The sequence below is a fragment of the Dermacentor variabilis genome, chromosome 2, assembly GCF_050947875.1.
Source record: "Dermacentor variabilis isolate Ectoservices chromosome 2, ASM5094787v1, whole genome shotgun sequence".
Classification (NCBI taxonomy): domain Eukaryota; kingdom Metazoa; phylum Arthropoda; class Arachnida; order Ixodida; family Ixodidae; genus Dermacentor; species Dermacentor variabilis.
In genome coordinates, this window is record NC_134569.1 from 151,902,509 (window position 1) to 151,927,112 (window position 24,604).

General features: G+C 50.3%; 2 protein-coding genes across 7 annotated transcripts in view; one reads left to right on the top strand and one right to left on the bottom strand.

Moving 5' to 3' along the window:
- Uggt (UDP-glucose-glycoprotein glucosyltransferase) overlaps positions 1-7,270 on the bottom strand; it is a 218,079-nt gene extending 210,809 nt beyond the window's left edge. For all 6 annotated transcript variants that reach the window (XM_075682275.1, XM_075682274.1, XM_075682277.1 and 3 more), the window contains exon 1: positions 7,073-7,270. The gene's annotated coding sequence lies outside the window, so the exon portion shown is untranslated. The remainder of the gene's footprint in view (positions 1-7,072) is intronic.
- A 209-nt stretch (positions 7,271-7,479) lies between these two features.
- The window catches only part of Acsl (Acyl-CoA synthetase long-chain), a 63,337-nt gene continuing 46,212 nt past the window's right edge, over positions 7,480-24,604 (top strand). Inside the window, exon 1 of the mRNA XM_075682280.1 lies at positions 7,480-7,648. The gene's annotated coding sequence lies outside the window, so the exon portion shown is untranslated. The remainder of the gene's footprint in view (positions 7,649-24,604) is intronic.

The following is a 24,604-nucleotide window of genomic DNA, read 5'->3' on the forward strand; positions in this document are numbered from 1 at the left end:
ATGTGGTCCACATAAAATAAACTTGAAAGCTGCTGCTCTGCTACTGTACCTGCCTTTTTGTATGAGAGAGTAAACCCAATATTACTCCATCCTCGCAATGTACATCATAAACAGCAGTGGGGATAAAGGGCAGCCCTGCCTCAGTCCCTTGTTGATATCAACTTTTTCCTGGCTCCTCATCCCTTCCCATTGAATGAAAACTGTATTTTCTAGGTAAATTTCTTTCAAAAGCTGTAGAAAATCGTCACCTAAACCTTCCCCTTCCAGAACATTCCACAACATGTTGCGGTGTACATTGTCATAAGCTTCTGTAATGTCTACAAAGGCCACATATAACAGTCTGCTTTCTACTTTTGATATTTCAATACACTGAGTAAGAACAAATAAGTTATCATCCAAATGTCTACCTATTCTGAAACCATTCTAAAGTTCTACCAAAATGCCATTATTCTCTGTCCATGCTTGAAGCTTTAATTTGATTGCCTGCATTGCTAGCCTGTATATTACCGATGTAATGGTCAACGGTCTATACGAGTGAATTCTATCTTTCTTCCCCTTACCTTTATAAATTAAATTCATTGTACTTTGTCGCCAACTGTCTGGTATTTGCCTATCTTTTAAAGTTTTTTCTACTGCTTTCACCAGAGCTTCCTTACCTTTTGGTCCTAGTTAATTAATCAGCCTAACGGGAACCTCGTATAGCCCTGTGGCTGTGCGCTTAGGAATTTTCTCTTCAGCTTTCTTCCAGTTGAAATTTGTCAGCATCAGCTCCTTTTCCACCTGGGTCTCTTTCATGCTCTTTCTTTCTTCAAATAAAACCTAATCATTGCCTTGGATAGATTCGGTTATTTTTCGGATGTAATTTATTGCCGCTTCTCCTTCCAGTCTGTTTCCATCTTCGTCTAGGATATGTTGTTGTATTGTTGTTGACTTCCTGCCTAATAATATTATGTGGTTCCAAAATATTTTAGGTGCGGCCTTCTTTTTCTCACGTATTTCTGACAACCAATGTTCACTTTCCCTTTTTATCTTAGCTTGCACCAGTATTTGAACTGTAGACTTTTTCTCCCGATATATTTCCCATTAAGTATTGTCAATTAAGAAATTCTCCACTAAAATTTCATTGATTACATGTAATTCATTACAAGCCAATCTGCAAGATGGTGAGGTAAGCTACACCTTTTGTGACACTCTTATGAATCGTATTTAGGGCAGGATGCTATGTCAGCCAAGACTCCTCTTGGAAACCAAATTTTGTGGTGTGCAAAATCAGTGATGACGATGAGCCACAATAAACAGGAGCATATTTTTACTGAGCAGAAGGTCATTCCTAGCTGACGGTCATTCCTCGGCAGATGAATGACCTGGCCGTCATGCCAGCTGTGTGTGATCTGAACCCCATGCCCGCTTCGCTTCCTAGGCAATGGCCTGTCCTTAGCCAGCTGCCATTCTCCTCTTTTTCCTCTACGTTGATGCTGCTACAGAAGCGCCCCTCCTCCACCTCTAGTGACGGAGCCGTGCAGGTAGCCGGAACAATACTTTGAGGCCTTTGGGTCGGGAAGTTGGGAGTTGATGTGTGTTTGATGACTGGCAAAGACCAACTGTCTTTGGGCTGATTGGTTTATCCGGTGACTGAGGGAGTGGGTCCTCAACCAAGGCAGGTTTGAGGCAATGAATAGAAAGTGTCCTGTCGGCCATTGAAGTCCACACTGAAATGCTAGTCGGCACGATGAATAACATGGCATGGACCGTCGTAAGGGCACTGCAGGGGTTTCTGTACGGATTCACGGCAGACAAAAACATAAAAGGATAGAGCCAGCTCTTTTGGAATATGCGATGTGGTACGGTGCTGACAGCATGGCTCAGGAGCACGAAGTGTTCTGAATGAAGCTCACAGCCTGTTGATGTAGACAGTGGGGTCAAGCAACGGCGATGAAACGGTAGGGTTGTAGAACTTCCCTGGAAGGCATAGTGGTGCTCCAAAAACCATCACGGCAGGCACACAGCACAGACCCTGCTTCAGTGTAGCCTGAAGACTCAGCATAACCAGGGGTAGTGAAGTAGACCAGTGAGTGGCATCAGGTTGCGCTCTGAGCGAGGTCTTGACGGAGTGGTGAAAACATTCAATAAGAACATTCAACAAGGCCATCGGCGATGGGATGATATGCCATGGTGTACATGCGAGAAGTGCCTATGAGGTACAGCAGGTTATTGAACAGTGCTGGTTCAAACTGGCGGCCTCTACCGGTTGTAATAGTAGATGGTACGCTGTGTCGTGAAACCCAGTCCACGACGAATGCTTTTGCGTCGGTTTCAGTACGGACGTCGGGTAGAGGGAAAGCTTCTGGCGATCGGGTAAAGCGATCTATGCAGGTTAGGAGGTAGAAGTTCCTGTTTGTTGGCGGCCATGCCCCAAAATGTCAATGTGAACCTTGCCGAATCATTCAGATGGTGGAGTAAACGAGCCAAAAGGCGCCCTTGTGTGTCAGTGAAACTTCGATTGTTGGCACACCAGACAACCAGGCACCCAGACGTGTACGTCCTTGTTGATGCCCAGCCAGAAGAAACGTTGTGCCACCACATGTTGCGTGGCCCAGATTCCAGGGTGGGATAGCTTATAAAGGGCATCGAAAACGGTGCGTCGGAAATTGAGTGGAACGACTGCCCGTGGGGTGTACTTGGAGACGTCTGAACGTTCCATGAGTGAAATCGCGGGACATGACGCATCCATGCCGGAGTTGGGCAAATGTTGTAGGAACAATTCTCGGAACAAATTTTGATCGAAGGTGCTTGCCTTGTCCCCAAGGAGCTGTTGAAAACGACGCAGGAGCTGTGAAGGTTTGCGATACCCAAGCTCTTCAGTTTGGAGAAACTGCTGTAGCCGTTGCAGTTCCAACATTGTCGTGCGTTTGGCGAGTTCGCTCGTGAGGTTGTAGAAAGTGTCTGTTGGTGGGGTTGAAGGATCAGGTCGCGAAGCTCAGTGCCAATCTCAGGTGGCAGTGAGGATTCTAGATGGTTGAATTTTTTAGTCTGCGACATGACTGACGCGATGGTGAACTGGCTGTTTACTTGAGCAATCCAGAGTTGAGGGTTTGCTGGCCAGTACTGGGGCAACCTCAGCAAGAGAGCAGCCACATCGCGCTGTGATGCAGGGGTTGTTCGATTGCTGTCATCCGTGATGGTGGTTCCGTGCTGATCACTTGAAGCGTTGCGGTTGTCGTCAGCTATGTCTACTGTCCGTGGTCACCAATCTTGTGTCGTGCAAAATCAATGATGACGTTAAGCAACAATAAACAGGAACATATTTGTACTGAGCCGAAGGTCCTAGCTGACGGTCATTCCTCAGCAGGTAAAGCACCCGACCCTTGTGCTGGCTGCGCGTGATCTGAGCCATGTGCCCGCTTTGCTTCCTGGGCAATGGCCTGTCCCTAGCAAGCCGCTGTTCTCCTCTTCTTCCTCTATGTTGATGCTGCTACATTTCTTTTGCTACTACCCCCCCCCCTCTCACCGTTTGTGGGTGCAGACTGCTGGTGTCCTGCCATTTTAAAACCCTTGGGCCACTGGATATATGCAATCGGGCATGTGCCACTGTGTATGTGTCCAAATGTACAACTTGATTTACTAAGTAGTGCAACAGGGCATGTGGCACTGGGTATTTGAGCATTCTTGATCAATTCCCAGAATAGGTATGTGCCACAAGGGTAAGTGTCCGAATAGACAAGCAGAACAAAAGGCAAGAGTTGAAGTCGGGCAGAAAAGTGATGAAGTCGGCGTCAAAAGCAGCCAAGCGTGAAGAAAGATATTGCAGTGAACAGAATCTGGACCAGAGTGTACACCGAGAGAAAAGTGTTAAGCTACCAAGAAGACAAGAAAAAGCCGGTAACGGAACATTGAAGGATTCAGCTACACAAAAGTGAATAAGAAGTTTGCTGCAGAAGTTGCTCAGTGTGGGGAAAGTATTAAAAAAGAAAAAGAGAGCAAGACCAGAATGTGCTTAAGTGAGGAGAGTTGATCTACATAGAAGTGAAGAGATTGCCGCAAACATCAAAGAAACCTTCACTTATAACCGATTTATACACATGTGTGATATCAGCCAAATGCTTTTTCTCACAGAATTTAGACAGAATCCCATTTTACTTACTATGCAGACTTCGTATACCTGCTGCACAACGTCAGTGAAGAATGGGTTCTATCCTACATGAGCAGAGGGCAGCATTTTCTATGGCTTTCAACAGTGAAGCTTTCTTTTCTTTCCTGCCAATTAGTGGGAACTGGCTGCTGCTGGCTGCTGCCTTTCAGGGTAGACACGAGCCCATTGCTCCCTGCCTCCTACAGCAATACCTACACACTAGTCCCTAAACGCTGTTCACTACCCATTAGTCTTGCTTCTATGCTTTTTGGAGTCCATAGATGGCTCCACAATGCTGCCGCAGCTTTTGGTTTTTTGCAACGCAGTGCATGCACTTTGCATTCGCATTGGAGGGCGACGAACACAAGCGGTGTTGTCAACATTCTGTAGCAAAATCAAGCAGCATTGATATGCAAATAAAAGTGGTTTGGAGCGTGAGATCACACTTGCTCATAAGGGGCAGCATCAATACGTGGTGATGAGATCGCAGTGGAACTGGAACACTTTGATAGTGCAAACAGGTACTTTGAGAAACATTTCATACAGGGTGAGTATGGTTCAGAGCACACGGTGCACAACAGTCTCTGGCTTCTGTTCGCCATGCATATGGTGTTGGAGCGCATGTTTACACTGAGCGAGGCATTTCCCGGTGAAAGTGTATTCACCTTAATTGCATGCTCTACTTGCAAATTGTTTCTAAACAAGAACAACATTCCTTGCAAACACTAATAAAAGCCTTGCCTAAGCCAATTCACACAGTGCATGCAATCACATAATCATTTCTTCTTTTTTAGATCCTTTCAAATAAATTTTATTGTTCAGCGAGGTACTTTCTACTTGGCAATGGGTGGCTGCGCTGCATGCTCATCTGGTACGTGCTTCTACGTCTAGGCCGCCAAAAAAGAGGGCCAGGCACTGTAACAGCGGCAATTTCCTATGTAGCCTCTCAAAGCACCTATTAGGTGGGGGCGCCCTCAGGTTGGGGAGGTACACCTCTTTCTAAGTGTTAAGGTCGGCAATGGCCGAGCACCTGGCCTGCAGCGTGCTTCTACCTATTTTACCGGCATGTACCAACCCGGTGGCAGCTCTACAGTCTGTCTCCCACAGCTGCGGCAGATGCTCTGCAACAGGGCCGTATGTGGTTGGACAAGGGTCACCCAGTGACCATGCCTAGAAGTCACTATAAGACCCCCATTCGAGATGAGAATCCTCACAAGCAAACGAGTGCTAGGGCCAGGGGACATCTCTAGCCACTAGAAAAATGGTAGGTTTACAGTGGCACTGAGCACTGATGCAGCCCAATAAAATATGCCGGCTGACTTGAGCCCGGCCCGGGCCTGACTAAATATCATCCAGGCTGCCTGAGCTCGTGTACATCTGACATGTCGCTCAGAAGAGCCGTGGACAGTGAAGCCCACTTCTAATGCCATGTTAGGCAGAATGCTCGCCTGCGCCAAGCTGTGCACTAGAGGTGGGATATGAGATATATGGCACCACTGCTGAGCCGGTATTGCCCAATGTCGAGGCACCAGATCTACCAGCGATGGACAAGGTGGACTTGTGTGAAAAGTGGACACCATTAACAATAAAGGAACTGATATGGCCACCGAGTACATCGACGAATGCAAAGCCTGAAGGGCCAAATTCGTCAGCACAACAAACGGCAGTCAGAAACAATGCTGATAATGACATGAGAAAGCGAAAGGGTGCAGCGCAACTCATTCAGTAAATTACACCATAAATGTGTAATCCTACAGCAGTGTATTTACTACATAACTTGGAATTTTTCGATTAGAGATGTTTGGTACCAACATAGGTCACTTTTATTTTTTCAATTTGTTTAGCAGGGGTTCTTGCTCACAGCACCATTTCTGTGCATGGTTATGGTTGCACTGACATGAATGTAACTGTAGTATGCTGAATATTGCACAAATGACAGTTGCTACTGTATTTAATGACTCTTCAAACTGCCTCTTACTAGCACAGGAGGCTCATGACGGCCATAAATGACCAACACATTACCTTATCCGCACTAGCTTCTAGAGCCACTGAGTAAAATAACTAAACTAGTCCGTACTGTTTCTACTATTGTTTGCAGTCCGTAATGCTGAAACAGCCTGTGGCAGAAGTATGCCGGCAAACGTGCAGGTTTAATTCCAATGAATAATTTTGGCGTCCCAAATTTACGCATGGCTATGGTCACCTTGTTGAGCTTCTTAAGTTACGCCCACTGTAAGTAGATACATTTATTCCTGTCGTGATTTCAGTGGTTCTGAATCATGACTAACTGCACAGTTAATAGATAGTATGGGGCCTCCATGCACGATAGTACGATACCACGACCGAAACAAGACGCAAGCATGCTTCGTTAACACGGCGTGCTGCAGCTGCGTTTACGTCTGATCCTGATAGCATAACGAATGTCGCTAGTTTGGTACTATATTCCTTCATAGGTGAAGACGGCAACCAACAAAGGTACCGTGGTAACAACTGCGATCAAGAAGAGGCATTAAACTCAGACTTGATCACGAGATATCCTGAAACTGTTAAACACTGACGCACATGAGCCTGCCTTCAGAGAAATGCAAGCAGCGACGAGATCGTGGACAATGGTGGTCGACACCATATGCATGGTCAGGCGCGGCAGGATCGCGGGAAAGGTGACAATCGGCGAGTTATTTGAACATTATTGCCAACATGTCCTTCCCCAAGAGTGACGTGGGCTTACAGACGGCGATCACAGGAAATGTTGCGCTGACGCGTCAGTGATCTTTTTACCTACTGCATTCGTATTAAAGGCAGTTTTTCTCACTAGCACGTGTTTCGGGCGAACCTTCTGACGAGAAGTTCGGAAGACTGAACGAGAACGCAGGCGCTCTTCCAGGGCAAAAGCTCACCGTACGGTTTCAAATGCTTCAGAACCAGTTGACAAGGTGCGCTTACCGATTAAATAGGCCAGCCTCCAGTGATTAGGGCTGTGAACTTGATGGTCACGGACGTAATAAATATTCCTTTTTAACTAATCACTAATACTACTAAGTTAACCTAATTAAACCAAATTAGATAAGACATCAGCAACAATCCCCATACCGCCGGCACCACAACGAAACTTGCATGCGTGTCGCCATGACACGATGCTCATCAAAGGCAGAAGCTTTACAAAACGACGCAACAATGCAATATAAATGTATTAAACATGATAAAAACGTTTAATTTACAACTAATAACCAATTTAAGAACGTAAACGTAACCCTGGCCAATTTTTGGCGCGTGCGGCCAATCGCGGTGTGACAAGACGCCTCACGTGACCTTGCAGACGCCCGGCGCGCGCTGCGGACGAGAGTACGCGGATCACGCCACCTCAAAAACGCGCGTACAAGGGTGGCCGGTTTGTGGTTGTTGATTGTCAGTGATTCACAGTCTGCTCTTGCATGCGGGTGCGCATTGACCGGCTTCCTTGACTTCTTCGTACTCTGGAACATTGTCAGCGGACACCAACGCATCGCAGAATCGCAAACGGTAGGCGATTCCTCCCAGTCTGTGTGCGACTGGACTCCTGTGTTGTGTGCGTGTGAGAGACTGTACTTTGGTTGTTCATTCATTCCCATTCATTTTTGTCGCGCCTTCGTTGCGACCTCCTTTACACTTCCTGCCGGGCACACGTGTGAAACGTCACTAAAGCAGTACGCTCGGGCGTGATCTGCGAAATTGTTACATTTGGTTTCGCTGAGACGTCTTAATGTCCCGGGGACGCAGCACGATCGTGTCGTGTGGGGAAGTCTGCTTTCGTTAACTTATGCCGCAACTCTGTCCTCTCGGCGTGCGCGGTGCTCGCGACGACATGTCGCAACCGCGAGTTTTTGCGATCGCTCTTCCATATAGCGGATAACTGCGTCGCAGATGGCTTCTATTTCTCGAGCACCCGTTCAGTCGAGCCACGCTCACGGTTGCGCCCTTCGATCCGTTTTCTTTTCGGCAACGGCCGAGGAGGGGGTGTGTGCAGCCAAAACAGATGACGTCACACGATGGGGTGATCTGACCGAAAGTGTCGTCATCAAAACGGTTCTTCAGTGTGGCGGCGGGCGTGTGAGTGTAGCCGATGAAGCAGCTGAAGTTTCGGCGTCAGTGGAGCGGGCCCGGGGTTCCTGCGCCTTCAACGTTGTGCAGGGCGCGGCATTGTAGCGTGTTTGCTTCAGACGCCAAATGTGAATCCCCGCGAAGTATATTTACTTGCCTTTGCCCCGATCGTCACCGCCTCTTTCCCCGTGCTTGTGGTATTTTGATCTAGCTGGTGCAGATGGTAGGAGACCCGTGCCGCGCGAGTTAGCTCAGAAGGCACGATGCCAATTTCTCTAAACGAACCAGCCTAGTAGCTGCCTCTGTGTGTGCCGCTGGCACGATTCCGGCTTGGTAGCCCGCGATGGGTTTGTCCTTGCCCTTCATTTCCGCGTGCCGGGAGTGTCGATTGCGGGAAATGTTTGCCGAGCGGCGAAATTGCCATTGGCCGCTGACCCATAGCTTCTCAATGAGCGCATGACAATAATTCATTCTCGCAAGATATATCTCGGCCTTTCTACGTTCAACAGGCGAGCATAGACGCTGCACGCCTTTGGTGCCTGCCGCGTACCCGCTTCCGCCTTTCAATGAAGTCTACGTCGATCTTCATATCGCCGTGTTTCGTTCGCTACCATGCGCGTCTGTTGTTGACGTGCAAGTGCGATTTTGCTGCATTGCAGTTTCGAAGCGATCGCTAACGGTCTCCGCACTGCTTCCTTCGTCGCGCACGGCGCCACGTGTTCGCGGCATTGTTTGAAACGCCGGCATCTCGTTATCGGCGCACGTGGTGTCTCCCGTATCATCGCGCGTCGTTCATGGCATTCATTGCCGCGCGTTGGTTGTGGTTACGAGCGTGCGAGTTGACGCGTACGGCTGCTTGCGTATCCTGCTGTAAAGCACGGACGCACGTTCCGCGTCCCTTATGAAGGCTCCTCGTTAGAACTCGCACGGTTGCCGCATCGGGCGAACAACGTGACCCCCGTTTGCAAGCGGCTCGCGCCACGAACGGCAGCGACGCTGATTGCCTTGACATCGCTGCATGTAAACCTTGTGTTCGCCCGCCTCGCTGAGCCGTGCGGTTCCATTTGTTTCCCTCCTCAGAATCACGGCAACGAGCGTTTTGAAAATCTTGGCCCGTGCCGGCGGAAGTCCACGTAAAAGAAACCGCGTGTTGCGGCGGTCCCGTTCAGTCGCCCAGACCGTCCGCGTCTCTCTCCTCTACGACGCATGTCCTCCGCGTGCTTGGGGAGGTCAATGCGCCGCTCTGTGCTCTCGCTCTCTCGTAAGTGGCTGGCGGTTGTAGTAGGTCGGCCTCGGAGGGCGCACGCCACTCTTGCGCGAGGCGACGACGCCCGCAGCGAATTTGCGGAGCCTGACCTGGCTGCACCGGGTGGCGCGAGCATTCCTACGCAACGGGGGAAAAAAAAAAAAAAAAAAATCCCTACCACGTCGTCTGCTATGCGGCCATCGCGTGACGGGCGGCTTTTTTTTTTTTTTTTTCTCGCCTGTCGTTCACTTCAAGTTTGCGCGCATCCCGCACAGTAGAGGTTTGCTGCCAGTCACTCTCGCGTGTGATTTGGAGCAGTGGGTGCGAATCGTTTCAAGGGAAACATAGGCTCGCCTTTGACTCCTGTCTTGAAACGCGTGTCGACTCTGCCTCGCAGAAGTGCGCACACTTGACACCAAACAGCCATCACATCTCTTCAGCGAAACGGGGACACTTTATTTCTAGCGCTGTCGAAATCGCTGCCGCTCTACAAGTGTGCCCATAAATATATCCAGATACCTGTACACGCCGTACTCGGACTTTAATATTGATGGCAGAAGTGTTCAGCCGTGCGGCTGGTCGCGGAATCACAATTGAGGTATTGGCAACTTTTCAGAGTTTTGAACCAACTGACACCGCTGCTTTTTATTAAGTGTTGCGCAATTGTCCGCTCGTTTCACTTTGTGTCTAACGCCACGTGGTGTGCCACCTTGGGTGACTCTCGTCCATGCCAAGAAGGGGCCGGCCCCGCCGGGGGACACCATGCGCTTCAAGGTCGTGACGCTCTGTACTTGTGGATTAACCGGCGGGCAGTCAGACATATCTGCGCTGCGGCCTTTCCACGCTCGCCGCCTTGCGGCGTCACCTGCCCGCGCGGGTAGCAGAAGTGCTGGGTTTTGTTGAGTGCCGAATCAGATTGGCTGTATTTGTGGCAGGCAACATCGTGGTCCAGTTTCTGGAAGGTCCGAGGTATCGGCACCTGCGTATGAAAAAAAAGAGGGGTGGGGGGGGGTGGGTACGGCCTAATTTAAGTCCACATGGCATAGTAGTGCAATTCTGCGAAGAGATTTGCGTCTACGGCACCATGGCCTTAAGCAATATAAAATGCAGACCAAGGTCGTCTTTTTTTTTTCCCCTATGTTTTCTGCGAACTGGAAAATTACATTCCCTATCGCATGGTGACCTAGGGCAAAAATTCTTGAGCCTCAATTGGAAGACCGTTGCCCCCTTCAAAACGGGGCAGTAGTGTCCGCCGCCATACTTCCCAGTATTTTCGGGTTTCATTTCCAGTGCATACATCTCGCTTTCCGGTGTTCCATTCCATTTGCGCACTTCGATTAATGTTACACTGACGATTCTCTTAAATCCTTAAGTGAATCTATGCGATAGCTGCTAATGTTCCGCCTGTTCGCGCATCACATGAAGCAATCAAATACAAAACATAACACGGCAAACGAAACGTTTATTTCTGCACAGCAATGTGTCATTTTTATTTCATTCGTGTGTAACTTCAAAATATTGGCCAAATATGCATGTTACGAAACACTTCGTTGACTGCTGGGAACGTGCGATGCTATGTTATCGAAATCGAAACGATAGCCCTGCTGTCCACTCGGTGGTTGACCCCCTTCGGGAACACGTGCTCGGCTATTGGCGCGTGCCGCTCCGACGCCACTTGCTTTGCCGCCAGTCGTCGTCGTCTCCACGCATTCCGCTCGCGTCCGCTTGCACACGAGCATTGCGCGTGGCACCCGCCATTGCTTTTCGTCGCTCGGTCACCGCCGCCATTCTTGGCACGTTCGCCCTTTCCAGCGAGTCGGCTCGTTCCTTTCTTGCAGAACCACACCGCGAAGCGAAATAAGGAAATAGTGCGCGGCGAGCCGGTGGCACACGTTTCAGGTGCTTAGTGTGCAGTAGGGTAGCAAAACGGCGGTATTCTGGTGCACCGCCGCTGAGGGTCTTGCCGATGAAAAAGCTAGAATAAGTGTTTATTATGACTATTCATTGTCTTGTCGAAGTTTTCTTCGCTACCCTTCAAAACGCAGCCATTTTGCATTATGGCGTGCGTTTCATAGGTTTGCGTTCGCGTCTTTGTCAGAGCTGCTTCCGCGTGGCGACAACGGCTAGACCTGTCATTTCCGGATATTCGTAGCACATGCAACTTGCCATGCAAGCAGTACCTAATCGGCGGACGTCACTCAACGGGATTGGTTGGTTTGCCTCCGCTCACCATCCTGCACATCAGCTTTTTATCGTTAACATAACTGGCGACTTGTGCTATATGTATAAATAACGCGCCCAACATTTCAAAGAAACTGTTTTGTATTTGTAACAATGTTTTTGTCTGCTATATATGTATATACTTCGCCAACAAGCTGCTCGATGAGTCTCCCGGCTGGGCATATCACGCGACCTTCCTGTACACGCTTGTGCAGATATATATCCTTTAACGGCGTGCGAGGGCATTTGCATGCATCTCAGGTGGTGCGCTTAATTATGCTTGCACACATGTAGCATATGCGATCGGCGAACGTTGGAAGCATGTATGTCTCGCCTAAGCGGGTGACTGACAGTTAAAATATGCTATTCCGAGTGTTAGGCAGTTAAGCTCCAGTTTTGCGCTACGGCTGCAGTATAAGCGTCGCGTAACTATTCTTGGCGCACGATTTGCTGAATTTCGGTCAGCGTGCCGAAGGTGACGCCCACGCATTTCCTGGCGCGTGGCGATAATCGGACGGGACTTCACAGTCAGGTGACTGTTTTCACGCAGGTGATTTTTTTTCACGCAGTCTTGCGACTTCGTCCCGCAATTCCTCCACGTGCACATTGATCCCTCCCTCCCCCCCCCCCCCCCCCCCCGCCACCCATATTCCTCACGGTAGAGCTCTCCGGGCGTACGCAGGTGACAACTGGTGCATCCGTAAAAATGTAGGGAGGGGGGGGGGGGGCTTCATTTCGGCACCCGTTTATTTTACTTTTTTTTTTTGTTTACGCATGCCTAAATTTGTTGAGCTGATTTCGCGCTCGTGTTTGCATGCTTCATAAAGTCGATCTACAATGTCAACGCGTGGCGCCGACTAGATGATCGATATTTCCTCGCTGTGCAGTCGGGCAGACACATCGGCTACTTATGTCCAGTTGCCGTCACTTGCTCGGGGACTGCATTGTCGTACTAGGCTACGTAAGGGAGTGGGCCTTGTTGCCAATAAAGCGGCGGTTTAACCTCTATGACTCCGAACGCTTTTCTCCGTTTTGCTTCCATGCGTCGCAGTGCCCAGCCTCTCTGAACGCCGGACTCTCATTTGGTACAGTTACTATTGCCGCTTCCCTTTTACCGTTTCCTCGTTGGGCGTAATCGACACCCCCTCCGCTACGCACTGAATCCCAACTGCATCGACGCGACACGCACTGTTGGCACGTTCTCCGTATGCATGACACCGCGTGCAGCGTCCGTCGGCGGCCATTTTAAATTTATTTACATGGCTCTGTCCTAAGTCTCTGGTTCCCATCCGTATACACTGTGCTTCCCACTGTTATGTTACTAAAGTGTAGGTTGTCTGCCTGCTGTTTGCGTTTCTCAGTGGATAGTCCACCGCATAATGCAACCGTCATTTTTTGCAACTGCCAAGCTGATTTCTCAATTAAGTGAGGTGAACGAACTTTTTTTATCCCGGTTTCGCAACTAGCCACGCTGCGTTGATGACACTGACCGCCTCGTTTCTTTTTATTCATTTTTTTTTGAAATGTTATTTCTCTCACCTTTCGCATTGGAAGCGCCGTTGTGTGATGTTTTAGTCTACTGCGCGTTTTTTCCTAAAACATACTCTAAACACGTAAGTGCTATAGCTACACGCAGAGTAAGTTCACAACCACATAGGTTGTGGTCTGCGCTTTCTATATCTCGGACTCCTATATATATATCGGGCTTTATATATGTCTGTTTCCTACTTGGCGGGCGAAACATTCAATTTCCTGTCGCTGCGACACGTATAGTGGCGCCGCATGCTCTCAAGCGACATTGTTCTCGAAAAATGCGACCGACCCCCGCGTCAGACTTCAGCAGCATTTGCGCTGCATTCCTCTCTGAGCGTTTTTCAGCGCCGGCTACATGAAGCGTATTTCCGGCGCCTCATTGGCGCGGCGTCTCTTGGTGTCGTCACCGTGCACGCAAGGTGGAATTCACGCGACGACTCTGTAATCCTGGCCCACATGTTTTACGACTGCTGTTAGGGTACGCTTATCGCGTGGCGGGTAATATGCGCGTCCATACGCCGAGCGACGCTCCATGTGGTTGCGGCTTCTCTCCCGCCTTTCCGGCACAGCGCGTTCCCTTGGCGACTCCCGACTTTCGTTTCTCGCTGTATAGCCGTGCAATAGTTCAGACAGTTCCGGGGCGGCAAGGGTTCGTTTAACCCTTCGTGGACCGCTCCCTTGCGGAAACCTGTTCGCCGAGAAGTGCGGAAGATGCAACTCGGGTATACGAACGCGGCGACATAGTAGCAATTAACCCCTCCCCCCCACCCCTCGTCGGCTCCGCGTCTCCTGCCATGATTAGCCGTTCGGGAAGCGATTTCTCTCTCCTGCGATTCCTGCGCGGCTTGTTTTTTCGACGCAGCGTTTATACGCGCCCGGTCTGGCTTGCTTGACTGCAAAACCGCCATTGCGAGGGAGCGGCGACGTTTCGCGTTGCTTTACCCGCGGTTGGTTCGAGTTGATAACGCAGCCGTGGTTCCGAAGCTCCGATCCCGTCATGCGAGTGCCACCGATTTGCCACGAACCGCTTGCGGTGTTTCCCAATAGTGTGGCACAAGTTGCAGTCTGCGGCAAGGCGCATCGTGCGCGTATTACGAAGTAGATCGCGCGAGTGCCTGCGCTTCTTTAGGTAGGCCCGGCGTTACCATTTCCCCTATATACTCTCAATCTTCGCTGCAGCATTACGATTTTCCTTTTCGCGAAGTCACTGCGTAAGCTCCGTACATCTGTCGTATCGTAGTGTGTGCGTGTGCGCGCGTGTGTGTGCGTGTGTTTGTTTGTTTGTTTGTGTGTGTGTGTTTGTTTGTTTGTGTGTGTTTGTTTGTTTGTGTGTTTGTTTGTGTGTTTGTTTGTTTGTGTGTTTGTTTGTGTGTTTGTTTGTTTGTTTTGCACCATACGTGCTGACCACGCGGACGATGGAAAGTATTAACTCCTTTTGGTATTGCAGTCATGGCCTTCATGTTGGCTCACGCGTCGCCGTTGTCACCTGCACGCGACCAATCGACGCGTCGAATGATGCAAATTCAACTGACCGAGTGGAATCCTTAAGAACGACCCTACAATGAACCCTACGCTAAGCGTAAGGGAAAGGTGGAATAGAAGGGCTCGTGCAGCGAGACATGCGACCGAAGAAAGAGCTTCGGCCGCTAATCGCATTCAATGGGGCTTGTGCCACCAGGTATATGTGTCGGAATCGTCAACCTGCGCATTTGGTTGTGTGCGCAACTGTATTGGTCTTCGCAAAGAGCCTGCGTCGTACCACTGTGTCGTAACCGCGTCGCCAACATTTCTTCTAAAGCGGGCGTGTTACCTTCGTATTCGTGCACACCGCAGGCGTCGGCTTGTCCACATCATGCAGCTGTGGTCGCTTCGTACTGTTCACGCCGTTCTTGTCAAGTTGTGGTGGTGAAAACTTATTTGCAGTGAAATTGCTGCGGACAGACTCCAAGTGGTCGGAGGTACTTGGCTTCCGATTGGTGGGGCCCGATGGGCTGCTGCTCTGCGGGCCGGCCCGGTCAGTCAGACTCGGCTGATCTTCCAGGCTCTCGCTGGCCAGCAGCTCCTCCCACCGCTCCGCTGTAGGGTGTTGTATGGGGGTACGGCAGTGACTGCCTCACATGCCCACGTCATATTGTATAGGGTGGCTTTAGCTGAGCTCCATGGGCAGCGAGCAGGGTATGCCGTAGGGTGTATTTTATTGATGATGTGCAAATCGAGATACGTGCCAGTTTGGATTTGCCTCCAACTGACCGATTCTTCATTTAGTGTTCGGTAGGGTGGGGACTAGGTTCGCTTAACTCCTCTATAGTGGTTTAAAATGGCCGAGTAGTCGGACGCGACGGTTTCATCAGGGACAGAGTTGGAGGGTGCTGGGCTCGTATACTCTCGAGCTACCCTATCCGCTGCTTGGTTTTCCTCCAGCCCCATGTGTCCCGGCTCCATCGTAAAGATTACGGCTTCAGTATAACGCTGCCATCCCACTGCCTTCAATGCCCACTAGACAATTATAGGGAAAAAAAGTAAACAAGACCTAAGCAACGCAGGTATCCCAGGTGAGCTTCCGTATTTGGAGTCCGTACATAAAATGCAGGGTAGCAAACCAGACGCTCGCCTGCATGACCTTCTCTGCAGTTCCTCTTATTGCTTTCTACTTGTCTAGTTCAAAGTGCCCTTTGACCCAACTTCTCTGTTTGCGTACAAAACCAGTGGCGCGTGCGCACTGGTCCAAGTGGTCGGGTTATGTCGCATTCACGGTGTCGCTGTCTACGACGAAACGACAAACCGTTAGACACAAATACATCCGCAAAACTGATGCGCTCAACAGTCTCGTTGAAAGATGAGATGAGCAAGTTGGGAGGTGGCGTGTTCAAGCACCTTGTCGTGTATATTGCGAACCGACTATCGGGGAAACCTTCAGTACCTGCACCTATACTTTGCTGTGCGTTGGCCCTCATCGCTGCTGTGCGTGCGTGCGATAACGTGCCGCGTACTGCGCGCGAAAACCGACCGCGTAGCCCCGGGTCAGCAGTTCAGTGTGTTGCCGTACTGCGCCTCCCCCCAAACCAGATGCCAGATACGCGCATGTCGGCTCTATCACGCGATTCGCGACGGCATCAAATGGTATCATTGTGGGCTGGCGAAGAAGCCGAGACATAACATCCGAGACAACAATCGACGAGATTGCGGCCGTTTTGCGTCTGAAGCGCATTCTGTTTTCGTTGTTGCTGACCCATACCGGGTGACCGTGTCAGGCGAGCACACTACCGCTGATACACGCGAGACACTGCGATAATTCTCGCTTCGCTTCCTCCCGCCGTTGGACTCGCTACGCCGAGCTCGTATTTCCTCGTCGCTGGCCGCTCGCCCCGCCCCTTCCTCCCTTCGGCCTGTCATCCCTTTTGTGACCCTGGCTAGCGTCTTCTGACCGTGCTGCTGCTTCTTTCGCGTGTAGCGCCTCTGCTAGTCCACCCCCCCTCCCCCCTTTTCTTTTCCCCCTTGTTGGGTTTTGCGCACTTGTGGTCACGCCAGATTGTTTCGTCCTTTCCCCCTCCGCGCAATCGCGCGCGTCCTCTTCGAGCGGGCTCTCCTGCGGTCGGATTTCCCCCGCTCTTCACTCTCCCGCTTCAGTCGTTGCTTGGTTTTATTGTTGCCAACAAGCGGAGCATAATTTGTCAGTCTCCTCTTTTCCTCTTCGATCTTCTGCGGCGCAGATCGCGTAACAGAGGAACGTCCGACGCATCCTTGGACCTCCGGTGTACCCGTCTTTTCCTCGTTGCTGCTGCTACCGCCTTTATTTGTTCTCTTTCGGGCCTCCGCAGCTTTTAGCTGGCCGCACAGCGCGCGTTAGTGAGCTCGGTTAAGGTTTGCACGAATGAAAACCGGTCTCATTACCGACGCGCGACCGCTCTTTGATTGCTCGCCTATATTATGTCGCCATAGTGCGTCTCCTGCTGTTGGTTGTCTTTAATGATCTCCGCTTTCCATTACTATACATTCCTGGGCCGGTTCAGCCCGTGACGGGGATTCCCTTATGCAGAATCGCTGAGCTGTATGTACACCGACGGTCTGTCGCCTATCGATCTCGTAGTTTTCGATTACCTGCTAGCCACGCGTCCGCTTCGGGCTTCGCGCATATCGAAAGCTTGTCGGGTATGCGCCTGCGTTAACAAAACGCGCGCCGGGCGCGCTTTGATCGCTCGTATCGGAAATCGTTCCGTGTCGCCTTTTGCCTCGCCGCCCGTTCTAATGGTGGTGGCGACGAATGCGGATTCAAGGTCGTCTCGCGCTACGCTTTCTGCGGGTAGCGAGCGCGATTTCGCTATACCGATCGCGTCGAAACCGCCGCTGCCATTTTGTCGATTCCGCCTTCGCGTAGTCGTACAATTTCGGGGGTACTTACGTAAGACTTCGAACATAAGCTCTGGTTGTTTTATGCTCCGTCGTGTAAAGCGTGCCTCTTGTCTTTGCTTGGGGTGTCAGCGTGCTGCGCCCTTCCGCGTTCTTCCGCCATTTTCATTAGTAGTAGTAGTAGTAGTAGTAGTAGTAGTAGTAGTAGTAGTAGTACAGACGGCGTTTGTAGATACTGGCGTGTCTGCTATGTGTTGCTCTCTCGTCTCTCCATATGTGGACGTCGGATCTTTAATCCCTGCTTGTCGCATATTTTTACGGCTTTATTGTCGTCAGCGAGGCACCCGTGTATATGTAGATCTTTCCGATGACACGAGCACATGTGGTGAGCGTAGGCAACATGACGGCGCTTATATATAAAGCGCTTCTGTCGGTTATCCTTGCTTTCAGGTGAAGCCGCACTTTTTTTATAATGTCAATTGTTTCAGTTCCTAGGTAACTCTACTCAGCAACCGTACTGACGCCGCCGTCATTTCAGGCGCAGGTGCTCGTCGATATTCAAATCCACCTCACCATTCACACACCCATCTGCATACTCCCCCATGCTCGTTATAGAACCGCGATGCTGGACACGTGCTTGAGTTGCCATTGAGCGTGTGCGCAAATTATCCTTCGCTGCAGTCCACATAATAGGGCTATAGGATACTGTACCTCTTACACCTCCTCTTTACAACCGTGAAGCATTATTTTCGAGGAACCCGCGTATTTATAGGGTGTTGCGATTTTTCTGGATCACCAAGTTTCTGAAAATTGTCTCTGGCAGATAGCACAATTCTAACCCCTAGATTTCCTTCATCAGGCAGCCATCACTTATGCGAGAGATAAAAATGCTTAATTAACATAAGCACGCTAATTATCCTCGTAATTTACTTTACGGCACGCATTTCGATCTACTAATTGTAGATTGTGGGTGTGCAAGGCGTATACACTTGGAACGAATTCTCGGACCACTAGTTACGAGGTATTAACGTTCGAATTTTACTTCTGTGCTTCAATGCGTAAAACTGCGTTTCCGTAAAGTGAAACTGTGCATGTTTTTTTTACCGCAAATTTCATGGCGCCCATCCCCAAACCGCTGCCATCCTCAGAACTCGTTCTAAGCCGATATGCCTTGCGTACTTACTACGATTTTCCTAGGTTGAAATATGTGCCGTAAAGTGGTGAATTAAAAAGGCCAATTAACGTAATTTTGTTAATTATTCAATTTAGGTATCTTGATTTCCCGTAAAAGTAACGGCTGCCTCATCGAGAAAATCGGGTCTTGGGTCAAAATGGTTTCATTTGCCACGGGCAATAACCAGGAACTAAAAAGAAAAACACGAAAAAGGGGGGCCCCTGTAAACGTATATACTCGGTTTTCTTTGTATAGCTTCTGATGGGTGCAGACTTTTCCTTTCGAAAGCTTTCTTTAATCATGCATTGTTTAATACGGCCCACATGCAGCGATGTCTTTCCGCCAGTGGAGTGGGGGGGAGAGGGTGGGGGCGCTGGCTGTCGCAGGGTTCGTTATTAACGCGCCGCTCTAATTGTTCTCCTCCCACATAGCGGTCGTTCGCTCAGCGCGGGACGTCCGACGAACGGGAAACGCGGTTCCTGCTTTCGGCGTATACGCGAGCGACGCGCTGCCAAAACGTAGGAAACGTGCAGGCCGTGCGTGTGTAGCCGCTGTCGCTTGCACGTGCCATCCGAGCGTCTTTTTTCCTTCTTTTCTTTTAAATGCCCCGCGCGCTCATTTCATGCCGCCGCAGTCTTGCTCGTGCTCCGGCCAGAGCTGCGCCCTTCGCTCGCTCCGCAGTTGCTGCTGCCGGCGACCTACTGTAAAACCCGGATTGTAGCTGGCTCGGGCTGTCGTAATACCGATCGAAGCGCGTGGTGCGGCCTCTCGGTGGAGCTTTGTTTGTTTCTTTCTTGAGGCCGCCAATCGTCTTTCGGCAATCGCCTATATCGATCAGTGTGGTTTTTCCCTGAAGCTTCACTTTCCTTTTCTCCTTAGTGTGCCATGCCGCGCGATGATTGCACCGTACTTTCGACTGATGGAAAGGCAGCGATCTGGTGCGTAGTTCTGGCGTAACATACAGTGACCGGTTCTTCTGTGTGCGTATACCAAGGTAAAATATACCTGGTAGCGAGGCTCCCATTGAGGCGTTCAAGACGGGGGTTTCTCCGGCAGTTCATGGGGCTTAGCGCCATCTATGTGAGGAGGGCACGCTTCCGGCGGAAGAAAAAAAATAACGCCACGCCATATTCGTTAAAAGCAGTATAGAGGCTAGAAAGCCTCTATAGCAGAAGTGACTTCACTTTGTTCTCAAAGGCGCGAGATTTGTTTTGGTGGCCTGTCATATTACAGCTGTGCACTCAAATTCCGTGCCATTCGACTTCGCGGGCGGCCTGAGCTCACGAGCCACGTCTCGGCTTTGTGTTTTGTGGCAGTGGCCTGTTTGGGGCCTTTGAGCGACTTCACGCAGGTATGCGGGGACCGGCGTTGATATATTCTGGACACTCAAATTATGCCACGTTGCTCAATTCGCCATCTTGTCGGTTTTGATTGGTTCGTGGGGCTGCGCTACGTCCTCCCCGATTGGCTCACGACGTCATCATGGTGGAATTCGACAACATCGCGGAGTCTGAGGGCCCAGAATAGCACCCCGTATTGGCGCGATCTTCCTTTCCTCCTTTCTTCTTGTTCATGAAGGGTGCGATCTCTCGGTGCATCATTTGACATCGCAAGCAGCGTTTCAGCTTTCTATAAATGGACGGTAGCGTAGTTGCGCCGGCTTGCAGTCTGCACGGTGCATTGCAGACGGCCCGAGGCGTGCGTTTACAGTGCGGCGCTCGTCTGAGCCTGCGCGAGTTTATGCAGCGCGGCCGATAAGGCGTGTTGTCGTTATCTTTTGAGGCTCTCATTAACAGCGCTCGCGGCCACAACTTAGAACCGGTGTTGCCGACTCCAATTACGTAGATGCTTCTTTTTTTTCTTTTTACTTCCCTAGCTGTCGGCTTCAGTTTACTAGCCGTGTTGCTACATGTCACGAGCGCTTACACAGCGCGTTGCACGGTGTCATTGCGTCGAGGACATTCTGGTTATTGACTGTGCGGGCACATTACGGCTCGTTTTCTTTTTTTTTGTTACGCGCCCAGCGGTCCCCGAGATTACAGATAACCACTGACCCCGACGTCATGCAAATAGAATTTGGGGAGGAGGGGGGGGGGGGGGCTACGTGTGCCAAAACCACGATTTGATTAAGGCGCGCCGTAGGATTGATTTTGACCGACTCGGGATCTTCAACGCGCCCCCAATGCACGGGACACGGGCGTTTTTATTTTATTTATCTAGTTATTTCCATTCGCCCCCGCGCTTGGCAGCGAAACACCATATCTCCGCTAAGCCACCACGGCGGGTGCGCCATGCAAACGCTCGACCGATCGTGGCTACTATACGCTCTTATTGCAATAGCATTCATGCGGACCCTGTCTCTGCCACACATTCGCCGCCAGCATCGCCGCTAAATATCCTGTTTACTCGCTCGTCCTGTGTTGCGCTGTTACTGTTCTTATTCTAAAGATGAACCAACCAGCCCCATTGGACACACTGCTAATTGTCGTAATTATCGCTGTAATCGTCACAATCTGCCCAAGTGCTCGCAGAACGCTTCCCGTGTTCCAGATTTTGCCGTCTGTCCGGGGCCCACCCAATAGCGAGCCTCGTGCGGGGGTACGCATCCGATAGCCACGCGTTCAGCACCATCCACCTCCGCACTGCGCCAGCGGCAGGAAACGCGTGACGCTGGAGAGCGCGGATGCTCGCCACCGCGCGACCTCGCTCGTCCTGCAGTGCGCGTGCGCGCGTGCGACCCGCATCCATGTGGGCGCAGGTTGCGACACGCCCGATCGCCGTCGGTGCATTTGTGTGCTGCCGGTTGCGCAGCCAAGGCGGATCGCGTTGCGTAACGGCAGCCGTGGATTTACAGTCTTGATCTCTGCTTCGACGATCGAATCTTTCTCCCAACAAAACACGCTCGCGTGCATGACGAGTCGCTTTCATCGGAGAACGATCTCTTCTCTCTACAAGTCCAGATTCGTCTTAACAATGCCTCCAAATGGGCTGGTGAGAACGGGTTCAGACTGAACCCACAAAAAAGCACATGTGTCGTTCTCTCTAGAAAAAGAGGCCTGCGCCCTGATCCTGAAATTGTCTTGCATGGTGAGCATCTGCCTGTAAATAGGGAACACAAATTTTTAGGCATAATCTTAGACGCGAAATTAACCTTTATACAGCACATAAAGTATCTCACAAACAAATGTATGAAAACAATGAATATCTTAAAGGTGCTGTCACGCACAACCTGGGGCAGTGATAGAAAATGTCTCATGAACTTGTATAAAAGCCTCATACGCACACGACTAGACTATGTAGCCATAGTTTACCAGTCGGCTACGCCAACTGCTCTGAAGATGCTAGACCCTGTCCACCACTTACGAATTCGCCTATAAACAGGGGCTTTTAGAACAAGCCCAGTGGAAAGCCTTTACGTTGAATCGGATGAGTGGTCACTTCATCTGCAGAGAACATATTCGTCTTTCATGTATTTTCTGAGAGTGAGCACAAACAGTGAGCACCCCGCGTATTCCACTATAAATGATTTGTTCAGTTCTCAACTTTTTCGCAACCGGCCCACAGTGGCAAAGCCTTTCTCACTGCGTGTTAGAGGCATAGCAGAAGAAACAAGGGTTCCACTGCTTGAATACCACCTTATGCCCCCTATTATACGGCCCCCGCCCTGGCAGTGGCAACCTATACACTGTGATACATCTTTCGTAGATGTTACAAAGTGCGCGCCTGTTGCGCGTATCCGAATGCACTTCCTCGAATTACAGCACAAATACACCTCTCCTGATTTTTTTACAGACGCATCGAAGTGTTATTCTGGCGTGTCTTACGCAGTGATCGGTCCATCCTTTTCGGATTCCGGTGTTATGCACCCTAGCACAAGTATTTTCACAGCAGAGGCCTACGCGATATTGGCTGCCGTTAAACACATTAAAGAATTTAATATCCAAAAGGCAGTTATGTACACAGATTCTTCGAGCGTCGTCAGCGCTTTGAAAACTGTCGAAATATCAAAACCCTATCATTGTTTCTCTTTACTCAGCATTACTAACCACCTATGCGTCCAAGCAGCATATCGTGGTATGCTGGGTGCCGGGGCACCGAGAGATAGACGGAAACGTGTTGGCTGACCAGCTAGCCACATCCGTCCACACGAACGCTTCCAACACTTCCATAACTGTCCCTGTAATGGACCTCAAGCCCTCAGTAAGGAAAAAGCTAAGGGCTTTCTGGCAGCGCTTGTGGGACAAAGAAACGGAAAATAAACTACATGTTATCAAGCCGTATCTTGGCAACTGGCCGCCGGTATCAAAGAACCGCCATACAGAAGTAACACTTTGCAGACTTAGGATAGGACACACATACAGCACACACGCATACCTCTTGTCCGGTGGTGATCCACCCACGTGTGATAAATGTGGTGAACCACTTACCGTGCTTCACATCCTGATGCAATGCAGGGAATTAGACGCAAATAGGAAAAAGCATTTCCATTACCACACCGGCAGGGAATTCCACTCCATCCTCAAATGTTCATAGGCATAGAACCTCTCTTTAAATACTAATAATATTTAAAAGATATACATAGTTTTCGTGTTATAGCCTCAGGAAATCTGTAGCACAGCCTCTCAACAGAGGTTTCTGCTGCGGTAGCTGCAATAAAAGAAAGCGCCTGCCTCCCAGCCTTTGCGCTCAAAGGCCTTAAGGAGACATATGTGCTATTTCCATATTCATGCATTTTAGCCCCAAGATCACTTGTCATTCGTGCTACACCCAGAGACCACTCCACGTATCACTGTCATAATTTTATACTATATATCGTTTTATGTTTATACGATAGCGATTAATTTTAGGCCACGTTACAGCCATGTTACACCCCATCATCGTAACTCACCAATCAGCGCTTAACACATCATTATCAGTCATGGCGCTCCTTGGCCACACCTGGCCCTTGCGCCACTAAACAACACACATCCATCCATCCATCCATCTTAAAATCTCATCCTTAATTGTAACGCTGCTCCCGTCGGCCCGATCGACAGGCGCCGTAAAATCCCGAGCAAGTGCGCCCAGCTAGTCTCTCTCTCCGCGTGTGTCGCTTCGTCCAAGCGGCAGCACTGACGCAAACGAGGTCGAGTGACGCGATGAATGCCGAGGGGGCATGTGTGGAGGTCGCCGTTTATATTGAACGTGAGCGATATGCGGAGAAGTGACGGGTGCGGCCAGCCCCGTCCATGACGTGGCGTCCGGCACCCACCCCCCGCCTGGCGCGTGATGCGTAAATAACGACGTTATCTAAGAATCGTCCGTAAACCACGCGGTTCGCTACACAATGCGAGGAGGGTACTTACTTCGGTGGGCAAGTTCGCGCCACGGTGACGCAGCAGTGCGACACTTGCTACAGAATCGCGAACACGCAACTAAGGACGCGCATTTGTAGCAGCGTTCAGGTCGCCTGTTATAACCGGCGACGTGCGAAGCAGATGCAAAGGCTTCTCGCCGTCGAAATTGCAGTGGACCGCTATATACGAGTACTATACGCTGCCTGTTGTTTACTCACGCCTGAAACGCCTCTGGGCTTCCCTTGGTAAGCTTAATAAAGGGGGCAATTATCGTATAGCGAGTCCCACATTTTTTTTTTTTTTTTCTGAGTACAGTGGTTTTCCCCCCGACATTCGCGGAGAATACGCTCATTGAGAGGGCACTACAAATGTTGCAAGAGCTTAATGGCGCGCGCCTAGCTGCTTTCGCCAAAGTGGCGGGTGCGTCGTTGTGCTCTGACACTCTCTAGTTGTCGCTTCGCATCCACGGCGAAAGCTGCCTGTTTTCCCGCAGGGCGGATAGTTCTCGCCTTCTCTGAAGAGTGAGCGAAGCGGCGAAAGAC